General features: G+C 38.4%; 1 long non-coding RNA gene across 1 annotated transcript; it reads left to right on the top strand.

Annotated features, from left to right (window-relative positions):
• The first annotated feature begins 5,408 nt into the window (after window positions 1-5,408).
• On the top strand, window positions 5,409-10,553 carry LOC104246282 (uncharacterized). The gene is made up of 4 exons (XR_011405252.1): window positions 5,409-8,781; window positions 8,879-8,996; window positions 9,086-9,238; window positions 9,861-10,553. It is a non-coding gene; the product is annotated as an uncharacterized lncRNA (long non-coding RNA).
• The last annotated feature ends 1,683 nt before the right edge of the window (window positions 10,554-12,236 follow it).

The raw sequence follows: 12,236 nt of genomic DNA, 5'->3' as shown, positions 1-12,236 counted from the left end.
ACATGGAGCTCATTATTTCTCTAAGTTGGATTTATTATCCGGATACCATCAAATCAGAGTCAGGCCCGAGGATGTGGCTAAGACAGCTTTTCGGACCCATGATGGACATTATGAATTTTTGGTAATGGCGTTTGGACTAACTAATGCCCCGTCAACGTTCCAAGCCACTATGAATGAGGTATTTAGACCCCACTTGCGCCGTTTTGCGCTGGTATTCTTTGACGACATCCTAGTTTATAGTCCTTCCTGGGTTGCTCACTTGGAATACCTAGCTGTAGTATTACATTTATTGCGCCAGTACCATCTAGTGGCCAAGCGCTCTAAGTGCTTGTTTGGGCAAACTTATGTTGATTATTTGGGGCACATTATCTCAGCCCAAGGATTGTCTGTTGATCCCGCCAAGATTCATGCTATTCAACAATGGCCTCCACCCCGTTCAATTAAGGAAATTCGTAGCTTTTTGGGGCCAGCGGGCTACTACAGACGTTTCATTCATCATTATGTTGCATTAGCTGGACCCTTATCAGATTTGTTGCACAAGGATTCCTTCCGATGGAGAGAAAAGGAACAACAAGCCTTTGATACTCTTAAGGATAAGTTGGGATCTACACCTGTTCTAACTTTACCAGATTTTAGCCAAGAGTTCCAAGTCGAAACTGATGCATTGGGGCAAGGAATTGATGCTATTCTTTCCCAACGGGGTCATCCCATTGCGTACTTCAGTAAAAAATTAAGCCCCCGAATGCAAGCCACTTCAACTTACCACCAGGAAATGTATGCTATTACTCAAGCAGTAAGTAAATGGAGACAATATCTTCTGGGATGCAAATTTACCATCCTTACAGATCAGCAATCTTTAAGGAACTTGACCACTCAAACAATCCAAACACCTGAACAACAAAAATGGCTCACTAAGCTGGTCAGCTATGACTTTCAAATTTTGTACAGGCCTGGCAAACAGAACTCTGCAGCTGATGCCTTGTCTCGCCATTCAGAGGCTGCTTTAATGGCTCTTTTAGTCCAAACTTTTAGCCTTGAACAAGATCTGAAGCAATTAAATCAAACCCACCCTGAATTAATTGCGATTCAACAAGCAGTAAACCAAGGAGATTTGGCATATGTCGACTACCAGTTCAAGGAAGGCCTGCTGTTCTACAAGGGTCGACTGGTGCTTCTCTCAAATGCTGCTCTACGCCAAAAATTAATCTATGAGTTCCATTCTACTGTTAAGTTTGGCAAATATTTTTGTCCCACATCGGTGGAAAAAGAAGAGTTGGGGGGATTTTCCCCCTATAAAAGAAGGCTTAATGTTTAGGATTTAAACACACCTCTCAGTTGTCTTCTCATCTGTTTAATGCATTTGTATCTTCTCTCTTTAGTATTATTTCACTTGTATTTTTGGAGTGAAATAAAATATTGGTTGTGTCTGAGGAGTAGGCAAAATTAGCCGAACCTCGTAAATTCTGGTGTTCCTTTTATTGTTGCTTTATTGTCTTATTTATTATTTGGCGGCTGTCATAATTTTTGGTATAGTAGTTGTGACTTATTCACACTATATACATTTGGCTTCCGCAATAATTGGTATCAGAGCCAAGATACTGTCTAAGTATGCTCTGTGGTTGCAGCATAGTCTGATCTTCCACATCAGAAAAGATTTATCTTGGTAACTGAGTCAAGGTTCTGTCTGAGTATGCTCTGTGGTTGCAGCTTAGTCTGATCTTCTACATCAGAAAGGAAATAATCTTGATTTGTGTCGTCAGCTATTAAATAATATTTGTGTCAAATATGGGAGACAATAAACAAGAAGAATCTACATCAAGTGTCAACAATACGTCATCATTGGCATCTTCGCTTATGACAAGAATTGTGTCAAATGCGAAATTTGCGGTAGAAATTTTTGACGGGTCCGGGCATTTTGGGATGTGGCAAGGCGAGGTTCTAGATGTCCTTTTTCAACAAGGGCTAGATCTGGCCATTGAAGAAAAGAGACCAGATGTTATTGGAGAAGAAGATTGGAAAATTATCAACCGTGTTGCTTGCGGTACCATTCGATCCTTCCTTGCTAGAGAGCAGAAATATCCATACACAAAGGAAACTTCTGCAAGTAAATTATGGAAAACATTGGAGGATAAATTTTTGAAGAAAAATAGTCAAAATAAATTGTACATGAAGAAGAGACTGTTTCACTTCACCTATGTTCTTGGTACCACGATGAATGAACATATCACCAGTTTCAATAAGTTGGTCACAGATTTGCAAAATATGGATACAACTTATGATGATGGTGACTTGGCCTTGATGTTGTTGGCGTCACTTCCTGATGAGTACGAGCACCTTGAAACTACTCTACTCCATGGAAATGACGAAGTTTCTCTCAGAGAAGTTTGTTCGGCTTTGTACAGCTATGAACAAAGAAAGCGAGAAAAACAGAAGGGCGGAGAAGGAGAAGCACTATTTGTGAGGGGTCGTCCTCAAAATCAAACGAGGACAAAGAAGGGAAGATCCAAGTCAAGATCCAGACCCAGCAAAGATGAATGTGCCTTTTGTCGAGAAAAAGGGCACTGGAAGAAAGACTGTCCGAAGTTGAAGAATAAGGCCAAACACAGCCCTCTTACCTCATATGGCATTGGTTCAATACGATTAAGGAACCATGATGGAATGATCAGAACATTGATAGATGTTCGATATGTACCGGATTTGAAGAAGAATCTCATCTCTGTGGGAGCCCTAGAATCAAAAGGGTTCAAAATCATTGCAGAAAATGGAGTGATGAGAGTATGCTCCGGTGCACTAGTGGTAATGAAGGCTAATCGGAAGAATAATAATATGTACCGCTATCGTGGCAGTACAGTTATTGGGACAGCGACAGTGACATCCAGTGACGACAAAGAGGCAGAAGCAACCAAGCTATGGCACATGCGCTTGGGACATGCTGGAGGAAAATCCTTGAAAACTCTATCAGATCAAGGATTGTTAAAAGGAGTAAAGGCTTGCAACTTGGAGTTTTGTGAGCATTGTGTCAAAGGGAAACAGACAAGGGTTAAATTTGGTACAGCGATCCATAATACTAAAGGCATTTTGGATTATGTACACTCTGATGTTTGGGGTCCTTCCAAAACACCTTCATTGGGTGGGAAGCACTATTTTGTAACCTTTGTTGATGATTTTTCCCGAAGAGTATGGGTGTATACAATGAAGAGCAAAGATGAAGTGTTGGGAATTTTTCTCAAATGGAAGACGATGGTGGAGAATCAGACAGGCAGGAGAATCAAGTGTATTCGCACAGACAATGGAGGTGAATACAAAAATGATCATTTCAATAAGGTCTGTGAAAATGATGGCATCGTCCGACATTTCACTGTTAGATATACACCACAACAGAATGGAGTGGTAGAACGTATGAACCGGACCTTGCTGGAGAAGGTACGGTGTATGTTGTCCAATGCTGGCTTGGGCAAAGAATTTTGGGCTGAGGCAATTACATATGCATGCCACCTCATTAATCATCTACCATCTGCTGCTATTGATGGCAAGACACCATTTGAAAAATGGTATGGAAAGCCTGCTGTAGATTATGACTCTTTGCACGTGTTTGGCTCAACTACATATTATCATGTGACAGAGTCAAAATTGGATCCAAGGGCAAAGAAGGCTATTTTTATGGGAATTACTTCTGGAGTCAAAGGATATCGCTTATGGTGTCCTATGACAAAGAAAGTAATATTCAGCAGAGATGTTACCTTTGATGAATTTGCTATGGTAAATAAGGTAACAGAAGATACCAAACAAAATGAAGGTGCTTCTAAGCAGGTGGAGTTTGAGGGAAAATTTATTTTTCCTACACAAGAAGCAGAGGAGGAAACAAATGAAGATTACCCTCTGGAAGGAGAGCCAGTAGAGGAGATTCCAACTCAGGAACCTCAACAACAACTTGAATCAATAGCAACCAGCAGGCCAAAAAGAACAATAACGAAACCTGTTCGTCTCATAGAGACGGTTGCTTGTGCAACCTCAATTGTAGCTGATGATGTTCCTACCACTTATAAAGATGCAGTCCAAAGTTCAGAAGAAGATAAGTGGAGGATTGCCATGAATGATGAAATACAGTCCCTTCATCAGAATCATACATGGAGATTGGCCAATCTCCCGAAGGGAAAGAAAGCAATTGGGTGCAAATGGGTATTTGCAAAGAAGGAAGGATTTCCTAACCAAGTAGATGTTCGCTACAAAGCAAGATTGGTGGCCAAAGGATATGCTCAAAAGGAGGGAATTGATTACAATGAAGTGTTTTCTCCAGTTGTAAAACATTCCTCCATTAGAATTATGTTGGCTTTGGTAGCACAATTGGATTTGGAACTAGTTCAGATGGATGTAAAAACTGCGTTTTTACATGGAAACTTGGAGGAGGAAATCTACATGACTCAGCCAGAAGGATTCAAAGTTGCTGGAAAAGAAAATATGGTGTGCAAACTTGAAAAATCGTTGTACGGATTGAAACAATCTTCTAGACAATGGTACAAGCGATTTGACGAGTTTATGTTGCGGCAAGGGTACAAGAGAAGCAAATACGATCATTGTGTGTATTTGCACAAGCTTAAAGATGGTTCCTTTGTATATCTTCTCCTATATGTTGATGATATGTTGATAGCTTCCAAGAATTCGGAAGAAATTGATAAGTTGAAGATTCAACTGAAGAAGGAGTTCGAGATGAAGGATTTGGGTGAGGCAAAGAAAATTCTTGGCATGGAGATAATTAGAGATAGACGTTCAAAGAAACTCTGTTTATCTCAAAAGGAATATTTGAAGAGAGTACTTCAACGTTTTGGCATAGATGACAAGACTAAGCCAGTTAGTACTCCACTTGCTTCCCATTTTAAGCTAAGTACTACTATGTCGCCAATGGATGAAGCTGAACGAGAGTATATGTCAAAGGTACCATACGCAAATGTTGTTGGTAGCTTGATGTATGCAATGGTTTGCACAAGGCCTGACATTTCACAAGTTGTTGGAGTTATTAGCAGATATATGCACAATCCAGGGAAGGAGCATTGGCAAGCTGTGAAGTGGATTCTACGGTATATTCATAATACTGTAGATGTCGGGTTAGTTTTTGAGCAGGAAGACAATCAGTTTGTAGTTGGATATTGTGACTCAGATTTTGCGGGTGATATGGACAAACGAAGATCAACTACTGGTTATGTGTTTACTTTTGCAAAGGCACCAGTTAGTTGGAAGTCTACTTTGCAGTCAACAGTTGCTTTGTCTACAACAGAGGCAGAGTACATGGCTATTACAGATGCTGTGAAAGAGGCAATTTGGCTTCAAGGATTGCTAAAGGAGCTTGGTGTTGAACAAAAAGGTATCACAATTTTTTGTGATAGTCAAAGTGCTATTCAATTAGCGAAGAACCAAGTTTATCATGCAAGGACGAAGCACATTGATGTTCGGTATCATTTCGTACGAGAAATCATAGAAGAAGGTGGAGTCACGGTGAAGAAAATTCATACTACGGAGAATCCTGCTGATATGCTGACAAAGGTGGTGACTGCGGTCAAGTTTCAACATTGTTTGGATTTGATCAACATTGTTGAAAACTGAAGATTGAAGATGAAGACACAATCAAAATTTGTTATTGAGAGAAAATTGAAGATGTGGAATTTTGCCAAGGTGGAGATTTGTTAAGTTTGGCAGAAATGTTTGTCCCACATCGGTGGGAAAAGAAGAGTTGGGGGGATTTTCCCCCTATAAAAGAAGGCTTAATGTTTAGGATTTAAACACACCTCTCATTTGCCTTCTCATCTGTTTAAGGCATTTGTATCTTCTCTCTTTAGTATTATTTCACTTGTATTTTTGGAGTGAAATAAAATATTGGTTGTGTCCGAGGAGTAGGCAAAATTAGCCGAACCTCATAAATTCTGGTGTTCCTTTTATTGTTGTTTTATTGTCTTATTTATTATTTGGTGGCTGTCATAATTTTTGGTATAGTAGTTGTGACTTATTCACACTATATACATTTGGCTTCCGCAACATCTACATCTATTGGTGGTCATGTTGGGATCGCGCACACTTATCATCGTCTGGCTTCTAATTGCTTTTGGAGGCAAATGCGCAAGGATATACACGCGTTTGTCGCTGCGTGTCACATATGCCAACAGATGAAGGATTCGCATCTACACCCTGCAGGTCTATTGCAACCCCTGCCTATCCCGGATCAGGTCTTTGAAGATATTGCTATGGACTTTATCACTTGCCTGCCTAGTTCCAAAGGGAAGACCACTGTTATGACTGTGGTCGACCGTCTCACCAAGTACGGCCACTTCATACCCCTACCTTCGACTTTCGTCTCATACAGTGTCTGAAGCTTTTGTGGTAGGTATAATCAGGCTCCATGGGCCTCCTCGCACCATTGTGACTAATCGGGATCCGAGGTTCCTCCATTCTTTTTGGCAAGAGATAAATCGATTGCAAGATTCAACTTTGGCCATGAGCACTGCTTATCATCCCCAAACAGATGGTCAGTCGGAAGCCCTTAACAAATGTGTGGAACAATATTTACGTTGCTATGTGGCTGAGGTACCTTCTCTCTGGGTCACTATGCTACCTTGGGTTGAATTCTGGGATAACACTTCCTACCAGACTTCTGCAGGTATGACCCCCTTTCAAGCTTTGTATGGTCGTGAGCCACCTACCATTGCTCGATATATTTTGGGTAGCACTGCGAGTGAACTGGTGGAAAGTTACTTACTGCAACGAGATGAGGTGCTGCTAATACTCAAGAATAATTTGTTTAAAGCCCAAAATCGCATGAAAACTTTAGCTGATAAATCACGCAGTGACATCTTTTGAGGTAGGAGATTGGGTGTATGTCAACTTGAAGCCTTACAGGCAGTCCACTCTGCGTTTACAGCGCGATCACAAATTGGGTAGGAGATATTTTGGACCTTACAAGGTGTTAAAGTGTATCGGGGTTGTTGCATATCGCCCTGAATTGCCTGAAGCTGCTAAGATACACTCAGTTTTTCATGTCTCTATGTTGAAGCGATGCATTGGAACTCCGGACCAGCAGGTAACCCCTTTGCAGCTGACTGATGCTGTAGCATCTGAAGAGCAGGCCAACCTCAACCTTGAGGACAAGGTTGATTTACAGGGAGGGAGTAATATTGTGACTGAAATAGCTGACTTGGAAGCCAACAAAGCTGCCACAAAGGATGGTCACATGGATAAGACACGTAGGAGTTTTAGAAGAATTATTCCTCCAAAAGACTTGGAGATTACGTTTGGAAAGGTGATGGTCACGTGAATAAGGACAAAGTTGGTTAGGCAAAAAGAGTAGAAAGCAACAGGCAAAAGGGCATTAAGGGTCAATCAAATATTGATGAGTGTTCTCTGTTTTCTCCCTCTTTTCCTCTAGTTCCCCATCTCCTTCTCTAGTTATCTATTTCCAGTACTTCTATTGTAATTTTTCTGCTTTTCAATAGCAATTGGATTATCAGCAATTGTAATTTTGAGCTAAGTCCCTATTAATATAGTTTGGGAGTTTTAGTTACTGTTTCATTACTGAATTTATTCCACTTCCATTCTTCAAACTTAAAGCTGATGGAAAGCTTCCTAATGAATAACTTTAACTTCCCATGAGATAGAAAGTTTCTAAATTAGTAACTTCAAATTCCCATGAGATTTAAACAAATTGGTTTTCTGTCTTCTCCAGATTCATTTATCCTGTGTTTCTTTTGTTTTTTGTTCATCGCATTAAAGTGCTTTTTTCTGTAGATATCATCTCGATTTTAACTTCCGGTGATTAATTTCGTTTCAATAATTATTAGTTTTATTTGGGGTTAAATTTTGGCACCATGTAGAGATGGGAGGAAGCAGTGATATTTAATTTTTGGCAACATGTAATAATGGAAGGAAGCAGTGATATCTAAGAGAACAGGGGCGGCCTTCCATAAAACAAATAAAGCAACTGCTTTATGCCCCATATTTGTGGGAGGGCCTTTTTTTGTTACACCCAATAGACTATTTATAAGATTAAAAAAGAGTTTTATACAGTGAAAAGGTTTGATTTCTTTCTACCAAGAAAATTGTACTTCAAATGAATATCAAACCCGAATTTCATAAGAAACATGTGATATATAGGAAGTAACAATTTGATACAAATATTGATAATGAAATCTCAAAATCTTTCAAAGAGTCTTTTAGAATTGATTACTTTTATACATAATGGACAAGGCTATTTTTTCACTTCAAAAGAGATTTGGACAATTCGTAGCATATGAAAATATTTTGGTTTTCTATTTAGCAGTAAAAACTAAGATCACGTGCTGGAAATTTGAAAAAATATTGCCTTAATCGTGAATGTTCCTTAAAAATCAATTTGATATGCTACAGTATTACTTTTCATTACAAATGTTCTCCCTCCCACCCGCGCCCATTGCAAAAGAAGAAAAGAGGGAGAGTAGGGCAAACATGGAAAACTTTGTGTTCTCTTTTTCAAGTACTCTGGCTAAACCAAAGCTCATCTCTAGAAGCCCGAGCCGAAGCTCTGAAGCTGTGTTAGCTTACAACTAATTAGACTTGCCTAAAGTGTTGACTAACAATAATGCACTCAGGAAGAGACAAAACTAATAAAGCACTTTTTTCACAAGGAAAAAAAAGGAAAAGCAAAGCCTATGCTTGGTTTTTTGAAATTACAGATACATCCCATTGATAGAGACTGCTTGTTGGTGAATTGTAGAGTAGTAGTTTGAACGGTGAAGAGTTCTGGATTCTGGTGATGAAGATGTATGAACACTTTATTTTCTGATTAAAGCCCATTGCTTCAATGAGCTTTTAAGTTGTCTTTGTTGTTGGGTCAATTCTCATACAATATCTTTTGCAGACTTGAAGCAAATGCAGGTGCTCTCACAAACTTTGAAGTGCTTGACTTTCTACGCTCGAGAGGTGCAGGAAGAGATCCTACACGGGTCATAGTTCCTGTTGCGCCGTCAGAGTTCAAGGTTGGAACTTACATTATCCAACTTCTTGTTTGAGAGTATGTCATTTGGCCTGGCTGCCCTGGCAATGGCTGATGGTTGTGATCTTCTAGGTGTATGATTAATTAGAGCAAACTGCTGCTTGCAATCAGACAAGACAGGCAATTGGTGAATTTTTGGGAAAATGTAAAAGTATCAAGCTCGCGAAAGCTGAGATCCTTAACATCATCAATATTAGGCCATCTTCGCTCGTTGAACTTTACCTGGTAATGTTCGAAAAGATGATGCTCTTGATATGTTGACTATTTAAACTTGCAGCATTGCAACTTGTTAGATATCTGTGAGCTGGGGTATTATTGTTGCACACTACAGGTTTTTAATACTTGTAACCAAGGGAAAATATTGATAAATGACCTTTCCCCAATGGAGAGGAAGCAGGAAAGAACATATAGTTTACCTCCTTGGTGCACTCATCTAATTTTGGCAACTAAAAAATGGTGTGTTTGTCATGGTTTAGTCGTTTACAATGGTAAGCCCCAAGAGTGTGACCTTGTTATTGAGGTTATTGCTGGGATCCTTGGGTGCGTTAAAGGAAACTGGTTTTCTTGATTAGATTTGAAGGATAAGGATGAGATCATGTATCCTCATGAGCTTTCGTGGTTGGTGTTGGTGTACAATTGAGTGCATGGTGTTGATGTGTTGCATTTGGATAACTCCACTTGTTGAAGACGTGCTGGTTAATTGTATGAACGTACAACTTCACAATTTATACAAAACTCTAGCATGCTTTTCGAACCAAATCATGTCACTAAGGTCACCTTTCATTTACATGTTATATTGATTTTGCTTGAGGTTCTGATATATATTTGCTTCTCTTAACATATGCAGATAATAGAGGAATATGACAACCGTTTTGGGGAAGCTACAGAAACAATGGAAGAGTTTGTGGAAACTGTGCCGCTGTTGCCACCACCTCCAAACCAAATGCAGTCTGAACAAGGAACTGCTGCAGACGAAACAGAAGCTCCAGATGGTGAAAAAGATAGAGGTTGCCGAATAGACTATGTAGGTCATACAAGAAACCTTCCGGGAAAAGTTTTTTGTTTCTTCGCGAAAGCACTGCAGATACTAGTTTACGTAGATATGATGTTCTAGTCTTACAAGTACTGAAATTACTAGTTGGCTTGAGCTTTAGTTATAAATGCTTCTTACGGAAGGTCTGAATGCTGATTTCTCTCATTCGTTCCCATATCCACTTCCCTGTTTTGGCTAATTTTGTCAATCTTGACATTGGCTTCGTACGGCTGGTAGGCTTTTGTGTTGAATTATATAACGCCAATGAAAATAGAAACTGAGAGACCAATGAGGCAATGATTTGTAATAGTGAGGAAGTTGTTGCTGTTACAACAGTGGGTATGAATGAATTAGGCTTTGATCGTGATAAAATCGCTATCTTTTAGGTATTAATTGTCCCACTAGTTTGCTGCTGGTTTATGGCAATATACCCTCGGGATACAACAAAGCCCAGAGACTTGAAGACAGCAATTTCTGAAAATCTCTCTTTAGAACTTGGGACTTTCAAGAGAGCTTTTAGAGAAAATAGAAAGAAGAGAAATTAGAAGAAATCTGCCGTGAATGAACCAATTGTGAAGTAATTTATAGGCAATGCAATTACGTCAAGTATTTCAACAACAACAACAACGTAACAATATATCCAGTATAATTTCACAAATGAAGTCTGAGAAGGATAGTGTGTAAGCATGCAGGTCTTATCCTACCTTGTGAATAGAGAGTTTGTTTCCGATAAACCTTTGGCTCAAGGAAAGTATAATCACAATAGTTTTGAAAAAGAAATACATTTGTGGAGAAGTCATGAAAAAAGAAACAGTGACAACATCAAAATAATAAAGTATTCGAAGCAAAAGAAACAAAAAATAGTAATAAAAATTTAAGAATAAGAAAATACGAGATTAATATTAATACTATTTGTTACAACTCACAGACATGTTCCAAATAGAACCTAGACAATGACTATTTACTTGTCCCAAAAAAAAAAATGGTAAAGAAGAAATGTACCACTAGTCTCCACACCCTTTACAATTGTATTTCATGAGATAATTAAGAATCATAAGAAGCTATCAATTATTCTAATTAAATAAACAAAACAAATAAAAGAATCCTAAACTTTATTTTGTATTTTACCTTTTTTCTTCCTCTATCTCTTATACAAAATAGAAAAAGGCGTGTTAGTTGAATTATAGAGGAACTGCTTTTTGTTTTAATTACTTGAAGTCAAATAAAGGAATTTGTATTAATGGGAAGCTGACATGCTTGACAGTAAATATACATGAAAGTCAATGCGATGGAGACACAATGCTCATTTAGAATACTTCTGCGAACTATCATGTGCAAATTACACGTATGAAAGTATGATTAGTTTATACGTTACAGATTATTGTACTACAACTAGACCAAGAAATATTGAAGGGTTAACTTAAAAGGTTAGATTGGGCTAACATTTTGAAGACCTTCAAATCATAGGTTGGGTTGAGTCCAACTGTTTGAAATATATAGCTCACGCATGTTGGTCTAGGCTAGGAAAACCAACCCTTTTTGACAACTCTACTGATAGCCAAATTATTTGCTTGGTAGTATTGAGTACCTAAGTATATATGATTATAGGAGATTATTTACTTTCAGTAATATTACGAAAGAAAATTACTGCTCGAAACAAGACCCATGAAAGTTTACCTTATTAACTATTTTGCAATCCTATTTTTCAAGAGTTTAACTTATATGGGTGAGGTGTTTGGTTTGTTTATATGGTTTTGGCTCATTTTCATTACAGTAACTAACTTTTGAGATTGGTAGAAGTTACTTTTATATATACTATAAGTTATAAACTCTTTTCAAAAGTGTCATATTTGAAACTTAAAAACAAAGGAAACATGGACGAGGCAAACTTCTCTCTGTATATTTCTCTGAAAATAAGAGTTGGGGTTTTGATTTGGATTGACACCCTTACACGCAACATTGATCCAATAATAGAGTCGCAACAACCTGCGCTGGAGACCTCCACCAATTCTCCCATTTGTCAACACTACTATAATTGAAATGTTTCTAAATCCACAAACATCATTGTATAGAAAATGGTAAAAATTGTTATAAATATCTTATATTATGGATGTTCATTTAGTACTCCGTTGTAAATAAGTTTCCTGAAGAAGCTTATCCAAATGGGATTCCACCGTAAATATGTTTATC

The sequence above is a fragment of the Nicotiana sylvestris genome, chromosome 2 (genome assembly GCF_000393655.2).
Source record: "Nicotiana sylvestris chromosome 2, ASM39365v2, whole genome shotgun sequence".
Classification (NCBI taxonomy): domain Eukaryota; kingdom Viridiplantae; phylum Streptophyta; class Magnoliopsida; order Solanales; family Solanaceae; genus Nicotiana; species Nicotiana sylvestris.
This window is presented reverse-complemented; position numbering and strand designations above follow the sequence as displayed.